The sequence below is a fragment of the Tupaia chinensis genome, unplaced genomic scaffold (genome assembly GCF_000334495.1).
Source record: "Tupaia chinensis unplaced genomic scaffold, TupChi_1.0 Scaffold143615_1, whole genome shotgun sequence".
In the NCBI taxonomy this organism is placed as follows: domain Eukaryota; kingdom Metazoa; phylum Chordata; class Mammalia; order Scandentia; family Tupaiidae; genus Tupaia; species Tupaia belangeri.
The window spans coordinates 792,870-803,167 of record NW_006203463.1 but is presented as its reverse complement, the minus strand read 5'-3'; positions in this window follow the sequence as shown (position 1 = coordinate 803,167).

Here is a 10,298-nt window from a genome sequence, read left to right as displayed (position 1 = left end):
CATTTCTTAAGGGCAAGGGTCATCAAATCATTTCAGTGACCTTCGCATTGACTCACACTCACGTGGCAGTTTAAACACATAAACTTGACTAACTCTACATTGTAGTTGAATACTTAGCCTTTCTGGGGTATCTTTTCTGGAAAAAAAAAATTCCTTTTTTTAACATTTGAAAAAGCATCGACTTTTTCTTCTTTTCAGCATCGGGTTGGTGCCAATCGGAGGTAAGTCTGTTTGCTAGGAAGGTAGAGTGAGCTTTCTGTCCGAGACAGAAATAGAATCCTCCCCTCGCTCCCGTGGCAGCCTGTTCCCTATACGTAACTGTCACACGGACAGGACACATGAAGCAAGTGAGGGTTCTGTCAGTGACCGAATCCTCAAGTGGGGCTGTGGCATTTGTCAACAGCCACCAGAATTCAGCAGATGTGTTCGTCACTGAGCGCCGGCCCCATTGTGAAGCATTGTTCCTCTTCTGAATAGGCATGGCGTTATGTAACAGCAGGACAGAGCGAGGGCAGAGCCAAACACCAAAAAATCCCCCGGGACGTGGGGCTCCCAAAGCACTGTTCCTATTTACTGCACCCGGTGCTCCAGGCATGCCCTGGGTGCAGAAGACAGTGTGAACGGAGCCCCTTGGAGTTTGGCAAGGCAGGGACTGCACGCAATGTGTTTCGTTGATGAACAGATGAGTGAGTGAATGAATGAATGAAATCTTGGGTCGACACACTTTGGCTCTTCTCCTTAGGCTCCCAAGGTTCTCCTTTTCACTAAGTTTTCTGTTCTGGATGGCCTTTTCCTAGCAGGCACCTGACGCAGTCAGCACTCTGTAAATACTGACCGATGGCAGCAGCCTCTGGATTAACTCGGTTCTCAGGACTACTTTCTGTTCGTTCTACTTGGCTGCGAAGTCTAGCTTCTAGACAAGTTCTGCTCAAGCACCCGGTTCTCTAGGGTTCCCGGCCCTCGCCATCCTCTTCTGGATTCCTGGCCATGCAGGGCGGCCCTTCACCCCCACTCCAGCTCTCCTTTTCCCCTGTGGGATCACCGGTTACACCTTCTTGTTTTGCATGGAAAACAAAGGTAAAAAGCGAACCACAGTTTCAGCCCCTGACTGAATGGTGGTCCCTTTCTGACCTTAGCTGTGGTCACAATGTTTCTTCTCCTGATTCTTTTCACCCTTTGGAGCCTTGGGCTTCAGTCGCGTCCTGAGGGCACCTCTCTTGCCAGTGGGCTTGAGGAGGGTTAGCTGGTCACCGTGAGAGCCTCTCGGAGGTTGGAGCCCAGGGGTTCCCCAGTGAGTTTGAGTTCTAGCAAGTACCAAGATGGAAGTCTAAATGCCTGCCTTCCTGCCCCCAGGGCCTCCACCACCCGGTCACAAGGTTTACCCATCCAGTCCGACTTTCCACTTCATCGCAGTCCTGTTCCTTCTGTCCACACAGCCACTCCCACCTTCCTGCACAGCCCCCAGCCCTTCTCCAGATGCGCCCTCCCACCCACACCTCACCCATCCTTGCGCGTCCTGCTCAATTTCCAGCTCCTCGGAGGAGCTTCCTATGACCACACCAGCAACTTATTGATCTTCCTCCCTAAACACCATTTGAGATTGTTATTATTATTATTTTTATTTTAGGCTATAGGGCTCATGCACTTGCCAGGAAGAACAAGAAAGAGAGAGTGAAAAAGCAGCCCTCAGGGGAAGGCCACCTGCAATTCCGTCTCCCCCATCCTCTGTCAGGGTTTTGGGTGCACACACACATGCGCCCAGCATGTTTCCCAGGCTCTAAGTCTGGGACTTGAATTGTGCCGCGGGCTGTGTGGGATCCAGCCCCCTTCGACTCCCACCACCGGCTGGCCCTGAGGTGGTTGCTCTGGATGGATCACAACCTCATACTCGTTTTTCCTCCATTGACCTTGTCCTCCTCAGTAGACTATGCATTTCTTAAGGGCAAGGGTCATCAAATCATTTCAGTGACCTTCGCATTGACTCACACTCACGTGGCAGTTTAAACACATAAACTTGACTAACTCTACATTGTAGTTGAATACTTAGCCTTTCTGGGGTATCTTTTCTGGAAAAAAAAAATTCCTTTTTTTAACATTTGAAAAAGCATCGACTTTTTCTTCTTTTCAGCATCGGGTTGGTGCCAATCGGAGGTAAGTCTGTTTGCTAGGAAGGTAGAGTGAGCTTTCTGTCCGAGACAGAAATAGAATCCTCCCCTCGCTCCCGTGGCAGCCTGTTCCCTATACGTAACTGTCACACGGACAGGACACATGAAGCAAGTGAGGGTTCTGTCAGTGACCGAATCCTCAAGTGGGGCTGTGGCATTTGTCAACAGCCACCAGAATTCAGCAGATGTGTTCGTCACTGAGCGCCGGCCCCATTGTGAAGCATTGTTCCTCTTCTGAATAGGCATGGCGTTATGTAACAGCAGGACAGAGCGAGGGCAGAGCCAAACACCAAAAAATAGGTGAATGCCACTTGTCCTTTCTTAAGCACCTTTCAGAGGATCTTGCTGGTGGTTGGAGTTGAATTGAATTCTCCACGGCTCGGTTCGGAGTGGTTTCTTTTTTAGGTCTCGGGAGTTGTGGGCAAAACGAAGAGCTGGTTGAACTGAATGTTTAAGGGAACTTCAAAAAGTAACACTCTTGTCCCCTCCGCCACCAGGAGCAGCTGAAAGACGTGGTTTGCTGTTGCTCTGCTGAGTAGCCAGTCCTGGCCCTCCTGTGCCCTGTCTCTACGCTGGCAGAGGGGGCAACCTGGCCAAACGCGGCCCTGCAGCTGTGATCCACGCAGTTCTAGGGGAGTAAATGAGAAGTCATTCTTAACTGCCACCGCTATGCACATGCGCGCGCGCACACACACACACACATACACACACACACGCTCGCAATCACGCGGGACCCCTGCCTTCTCCCCCAGCCGCTCCCACTGCCCCCTGGCATTTCACACATTCCATTCTGAGCACAACCCCCTCCACCTGCCAGTCACAGCAAAGATAAAAAGGAGCGATAAAGGCCGAGGATAAGGGGACTTTGCCTGGTGGCTGGACACAGGAGCCTTTGGGGTGGTGGCAGCGGGTTGGGCGTGCGGGTCCCTGGAGCCCAGATGTCTCGGTTCCAATACTGCCTTCCCGCCCCCTGGCTGTGTCACCAGGCGCAGACCGCCTCCCGACTTGTCCAGGCCTAGACGCAGCATCTGGAAACGAGGATGGCGGCGCTGTCGGCCTGGTCTCTGGGATGTGGGGCGTGCCTGGGGGGTGTCGGTTACCAGAGCAGTCCCTGGAGGGCCAGGACGAGACCCACGTGAGACAGTGACCACGGAAAGCCGGATTTGGCGGCGCGCGGACAGAACCTGCTCTCAACCCTGCATTTTAGTTGGCAACTATGTTTTGAGCACCTAATATGTGCCAGGCACATGATAGGGGAAGAGGATGCAAGATCGGAATAAACTTCTGTCCCTGCCCTTGTGAGCTGTCAGTCCACACGGACGTCCACTCCCACGGCTCCTGAGTGAGGCACTGGCCTGGACACTGGGTGGGCAGCACCATGCCGGGCCCACAGGGGCCTTCGGGAAGAGTCTCCGATACCCCCTTAACGCAGGCTCCTCGCAGACATTCTGGATTTGTTCTGACTTGGATTCCAGAATTGGCCTCTCTGGAATCCTGGACTGACTTGCCCTCTAAGCCCTCGCAGGTGCCAAGCGCCGGTCTCTGCTCTCCCTCCTCGTAGAGAGTGTTGCACTGTCCGCACACTCCAGGCGCCTGTGCCTCATTTCGGAGCCGGGCGGCCCGCTGTGTTCTCCTCGCACTGCCAGCCGCCCTGCCACTCCCCGGTCGTCTCCGGCTTCGCCGCTTTCCTGGGTAAGCATGAACTCGCCGCTCTGACTCAGCTGGAGAGGTGTCGTCCCGGCCAAGCCGCCGTCTGTGTGATGCTCACGGCTTCAGGGAAAGTGCAGGCGAAGCCGCCAGGTTGCAGGCGTGTGCACACGTGACTCCAGCTTCCTCACGCGTGGGGGTTGCCTATTCTGGGTCGGTGGCCTTCATTCTGCTTCCGAGACCAGGCAGACCATCGGCAGGATGGTTTCCTCCGTCTTCAGACCTGCCCTCCCTGTCCTTCTACTGGTGACTGGAAGAACTGAGCCAGTGCCTGAGACATGCCCAGAGCCGTCTCCCTCCCCTGCAGAGCCACGCTCCTTCTCTGCAGTCTTCGCCCCCTTCCCTCCACCCCACCAGCCCCAAATCACGCACTTCCACAGCTGCAGCTTCCTCAAGATCTGTCTGCGGCCTCCTCCCTCCAGCTGCACAGACTCACTCACTCGCTCACTCATTCATTCCCAAACACCCACTGAGGCTGCCCCGCCGCACTGGGCACTAAGTGCTCTCCTAGGGGTGGGGCGGGGAACAGAACTCCTCCCCTCACACGGAGCCCTGGACGGTGACCGCCCAGCCAGATAACGGAGCCCGTCAAATGGTGACAAACTCGGCAACTGGAAGCACAAGGCTGTGTGGCAGGGTGTGAGCTGAGGGGAAGGGGTGCAGGGGGGTCATGCCCTGAGCAGGGCCCCTACTGGCTCAGGCTCTTTTGTAATGGTGAAGGAGAAGCTGCGGAGGATGCTGCTACTCGCTCTTTTTGGTTGCTAATTGACTGATTTCTTGCATGAGTGACAGAGATTGAGAAAAAAGGGAGACAGAGAAACAGGCCCCCAGTATAGGGTCCTAACGCCGCGACCCACTCCGGCCTCAGTCAGTCTCATGTCAGAGGCAGACGCATGCCATGGTGCTCAGGGAGGTCTCGGGATGTGAACCCGAAACCTTCCCAGGTGGGTCTGCCTCACAGAGCCACCTTGCTGATGCGCCGCTGTCCTCTCGGTCCTGCTTGGTGACAAAGCTGGAGCCTCTGCTGGGCAGTGCAAGCGCCTGGATTCTGTTCCCCAGGGTGTTCTGGGCCTGGCGCTGCAGCTGGGATCTGCCCGTCTGCGCTGGCTCACAGTGGCCCTGGCTGGGAATGCCAGGGCTCCTCCAGAAGAGACTGTTCCTTCTCTCTGGCGAGGGGACCAAGCACAGCCTTGGCTCTTGGCTCTCCTGCAACGGCCCCAAGAAAGGCTTCAGTGTGGGCGCCCCACCCTCTCTCACCGAGACCCAGGTAGACAGGGAGGGAGAGGATGTGAGAAGTTATAAAAATACTACCTTCCAACGACTGATTAAAGGACAAGCCAGGCCGGAAAACACCTCTGCTTTACTTTCAGATATAAAAGCAGCAAACTTTCATCATTTTAGACTCTCTTTCATATGACAAATCTTATTGAATATCCGGAGTATTGTGTAGCCCAGAATCTGTCCTGTCATAATTTTTTACCATTGAGGTACATATAGTTTCCAGTTATCGTGGGGTATACATTCTTACCAAAAAAAAAAAAAAAGTTTGGGGCCAGCTTGTGGACTGGTCGTTAAGGCAGCTGGATCACACATGTCTGCACTGTTCGAATCCCAGACCCTGCAGCTGGAAAAGCGTGCCAGGTGAAGAGAGGGGGATGGAGAAGGGATTGCAGCATGGCCATTCTAGCGAGAGGTGTTTTCCCCTCTCTGTCTCTTTCTGACAATACATGCACCCTCTGGCAAATATTTTATAAAATGGTTTTGAGGGTCAGCAGGTGGCGTAGCGGTTATGTTGCTGGACTCCCACATGGCCAACTGTGGTTCGAGTCTCGGACTTGGTGGCTTAAAACTCACGCCAGGTACGTGTGGGTGTGTGCCCAAGATCCTGGGAGGAGAGTGGAGGAGAAGGGATTGTGGTCACACCCCACCCCGGGGGGTGAGTTCTCACTTTCTCTCTCTCTCTCTTCAAAGAGCGTATGCATGCTAAGGCAAACAACCTCTTAAAAAAAGGATTTGTGTTTTTAGATCCATTAAGAAATATCTCAGATGATACCAGAGTTTTCCAATCTTGCAACACGTGAAGTCCTGGAGTGAATAGCTTTACATTCCGGATGCGTTAATAATAATGAGTTCCCGCATTCCCAGCAGAGACGTCCCAGCATACCAGCCTGCCTGCTCCCGATGCCTGGAATGTGGGAGTCCTCTCTGGGCTGCAATTCTGCTGTGCACAACTCCTATCTTGGGGTGAAGTTGTTTCTTTATATAGAAACACGTCCTCTTGTCAGATCATGAGTCATTCGTGCATCTCCTAAAAAGCCACCACATCACATTTTCTCAGCGGCTCTCCGTTTTGTTTTTTCACTGGGAGGAAAAAGCATGAACAATGTGACTATATTAGTGAAAGTCCTAAATGCTCATAGATGACTACAACGAAAATGCTTCTTCGTGGCAACTGAATTTCATGCTTGTCTAAGATGTCTGTCTCTCCTCGCATCTTCACAAACCAAGTGTCTTTTATACCTCTGCTAACTTGGGCCTCGCCTTCTCGAATTCCAGCTGCAGCTGTGCTATCTTAGACACGACTGAAGGGCCTCCACAGTGGCATCACTTAGGGCTCACAAGTCGTTGGTGGGCACCGCCATTTCGAGAGTGGGATAAAGCAATGAGAACCTCACTTTCCAGGTGACTTGAAGAATGAGAGAGGGGACCAGCAGGTGGCATGGTGGTTGGGGTGCTGGACACTCCCATGGCCAACCATGGTTCAAGTCTTGGACCTGGTGGCTTGCTTTTTCACTTTCTCTCTCTCTCTCTGGGGGTATGTCTCTCTCTCTCTGTTCACATTAAAAATGAATAAATAAATAAACTTAAATAAATCTTTAAAAAAAAGAATGAGAGGAAGTGAAGCTTGTTCTTTCTATGATTTTTATCAAAAACTCTAATTTCTTTGAGAGGTTTTTCTTTTTGTTTGTTTGTTTTTGCTATACGGCGTGTGCACTCGCCAGAGAGAGAGAGAGACAGAAAGTGAGAAATCACCCCACAGGGGAGATGGCCACACCGCAATCCCTTCTCCTCCATTCTCCTCTTGGGAATCTCGAGCACGCATGCACATATGCCCGGCGTGAGTTTAAGCCACCGGGTCTGGGACTCAAACCGCAGTCGACTACGTGGGAGTCCAGCGACATAGCCATTACACTAACTGCTGGTGCCCCCAAAACTCTAATTTCTGTCTAACTTAAGAACTGGGGCCTTGGGGAGAGGAGACTGCCTTCTGCATAAGACAAAGAAGGACGCATGAAGCTCCGGTGGCCTTTTCTACACCGGGGTGGGGAGGCAGTTAAAGGGCAGACATTAGGTGTGTCCAATTTGCTTAGGAACTGGAAACCGAAGGGGTCTGTTAAACAATTGGGTCACTCGTCTGAGCGTTCCGGAACCTTTTCTGTGTGTATCTTCTGGTCACAGAATCTGGTCCAGTATCCCAAGAGCCCGTGTGCCTGTGAGACTAAGGCCAATACTCATTTCTTCCTTTATCTTCTGGACAAATGATGGGTTGGGGAGAGAAGGGGCAGGGTGACATGCTTGGAGGACTCTTCGTATCCGAGAAATGCCGAAGTACATCGTCCCCATGTAGTCGTATTAGACCTGCCGTTTGACCACCGGCCTCCTGACAACAGCTTTCTGAATAGAGCAGCAGTGGCAGGGCCTACCGCTAGTCAACGTCCCAAAGCCTTCGGAATGATGGCACGGGATGTTCTCCACTCCCAATCGAAACGCAGTGGAAATTCACTGGTTCTTCCAAGTGCTATTTAAAGCTTGCATTTATTCCAGGCTATTGTCATGGGATTGTTTATCAAATAGGTGTTCTATGTCTTGAAAAAGTGACTTGAGCTATTAAGACCCAAATCACTGAGAGGAGATGAAACTCCCAGATTTTACTCTAATTAAAAAGAGAGTTAGCCTCACCCTTTCCTTTGCCTTCTGTTCATGTATTACATCGAAATGGAGAACGAGGGTGAAAGAACCCTTCCAGAATAAGACAGATAAAATCTGGCTGAGTAGTGGGGGTGGAGTCATCAAACACTAGCTCTTCTTTCCGCCCTAGCGGGAGGGGAGGTGGGGGCTCTTTCGCTGCCATAGAAACCAGCCCAGGTATGCGGGAGGGACAGGGAGGAGCACGCAGGGCCGTCTGCCCCCTCCTTGGAACGGAAGGTCTTACTTTCCTCAAAGTTAAAGGGCTGTAGCCAAGAGGTGGTTTTTCTTTTTTCTTTTTTCTTTTTTCTTTTTTTTTTTTTTGGAGATTTTTGCAGTAGGGCTTGTGTGGTCTCCTGAGAGACTTAAAGCGAGAAATCACCCCCCAGGGGGATGGCCACGCCACAATCCTTTCTCCTCCATTCTCCTCTCAGGATCTTGGGCAGAAACACACAGACACCCAGAGTGAGTTTTAAGCCGTTGGGTCTGGGACTTGAACTGCAGTTGACAATGTGGGGAGTCCAGCGACCTAATCACTGCACCGTCTGCTGGTCCCAAGAGGTGATCTTTCTAATGGCAAGAAGGTGCGTGTGTGTGTGTGTGTGTGTGTGTGTGTGTGCGTGTGTGTGTGTGTGCGTGCATACATATACCTATGTCCTTTTTATTTCATTGAATTGAATTCTAATGTCTCCCCTTCTAGTTTTTGTTTTGTTTTGTTTTGTTTTAGTTTCACTATCGATCATCACGTGCGCTTGCCAGAGACAGAGAAAGTGAGAAATCACCCCCAGGGAGGGTGGCCCTGCCACAATCCCTTCTCTATTCTCCTCTTGGGATTTCAGGCACGCACACACGTGCCTGGTGTGATTTTCGAGCAGTTGAGTCTGGGAGTCGAATCCTGCACTCAGACACGTGGCATCCGGCACCTTAACCACCAGGCCGCCTGCAGGACCCCAGTTTTGCCTTTTGAGTCTAGTGATTCTGCCTCTTTCCTCAACCAGAAGAAAAGTTGACAATTAAAAAAAAAAAGTGAAAGTTGAGCATCTGCTGTGCAGCAGCGAAGCTGTCTGCGGTGGCACTCGGACACAGGCGGTCCCAGCACAGAACCCCTGCAACGCTGCATTAGCGTGGTCTACCCCGTTTTCATGCTCAGAGATCTCTTAGGAAATACACAGCTCAGGACGAATCTCCTCCCGTCCTTAATCCCGAGGCTGTTCCTGAGCCACGGTCCTCTTAATGTTTAAAACTGAATGTTAAAAACTCTTGTTACAAGTCATCTCAGCACAGACGTGGGGACCCCCCACCCTGAGTTTACGGCTCCTTGATGAGCCCACATCACAGGCTGCCACCTTTGTTTTCCCCCTTACCTGTGCTTTCCGAATTGTCATGGAGGCGGTGGGCAGGCGTCTGGAAGGCTGGTGAGCTCTGTGTTCTGGAAGGAGGTGACGCGAGAGGTGGCCCCAGCTTGGTCTAAATGCGCTGCCGTGGAGCAAGCCGGTTCCCATCACTGATGTATTCTAAGGGCAGGCCACCCTTCAGCAGATATTGTAAACAGGGGAGAAGTTGGACTAGATGCCCTATAATATCCTTTAAAAAAAATGTTTCTATGGGGCCAGCAGTTGGTAGCTAAGGCACTAGACTCTCATGTGACCAACTGCAGTTCAAGTCTTGGATCCAGTGAGTTGAAACTCATGCTGGTGTGTGTGCGTGCATGCCTCAAATCCCAAGAGGAGAATGGAGGAGAAGCGATTGCGTGGTTATCCACCATGAGAAAGATTTCTTACCTTCTGTCTCTCTGGTAAGCGCATATACCCTAAAGCAGAAATCTCTTAAAAAAACAGCTTTTTTTTTTTTTTTAAGAGCCATTTTAAGTTCACAGCAAAAACTGCACAAAAGAGAAATTTCTCATGTGTCTCTCGGCCCTTCCCCATTATAGAAAAATACCGCCTTTGGGACCAGCAGTTAGTGTAATGGCTATGTTGCTGGACTCCCACATAGTTGACTGCGGTTCACGCCCAGGACCCAGTGGCTTAAAACTCGCGCCGGGCGCGTGTGTGTGCGTGCCCAAGATCCTGAGAGGAGAAAGGAGGAGAAGGGATTGCGGAGTGGCTATGGGAATGGGGGGTGATTTTTTGCTTTCTGTCTCTCTGTCTTTCTCTGTCTGGTGAGTGCACGCACCCTATAGCAAAAACCTCTCCAAAAAAAAAAAAAAGAAGAAGAAAAAAGAAAAATACCGTCTTTGCCCTTGTCAGCATCCCACACTGAGTGCCCCGTGTGATAATCCACATGCGTGTATGGACACGTCATTAACACGTGAGGTCCGAGGTCACGTGAGGATTCGCTTTTAGCGCTGCATGTCCTATGAGCTTTGACAATGGGTGACTGCGTGTACCCACCTTCACAGCATCACCCAGAGCCACTTCACCGCCTGAAAGCCCGCTGTGCCCACCTGTTTGCCCCCAC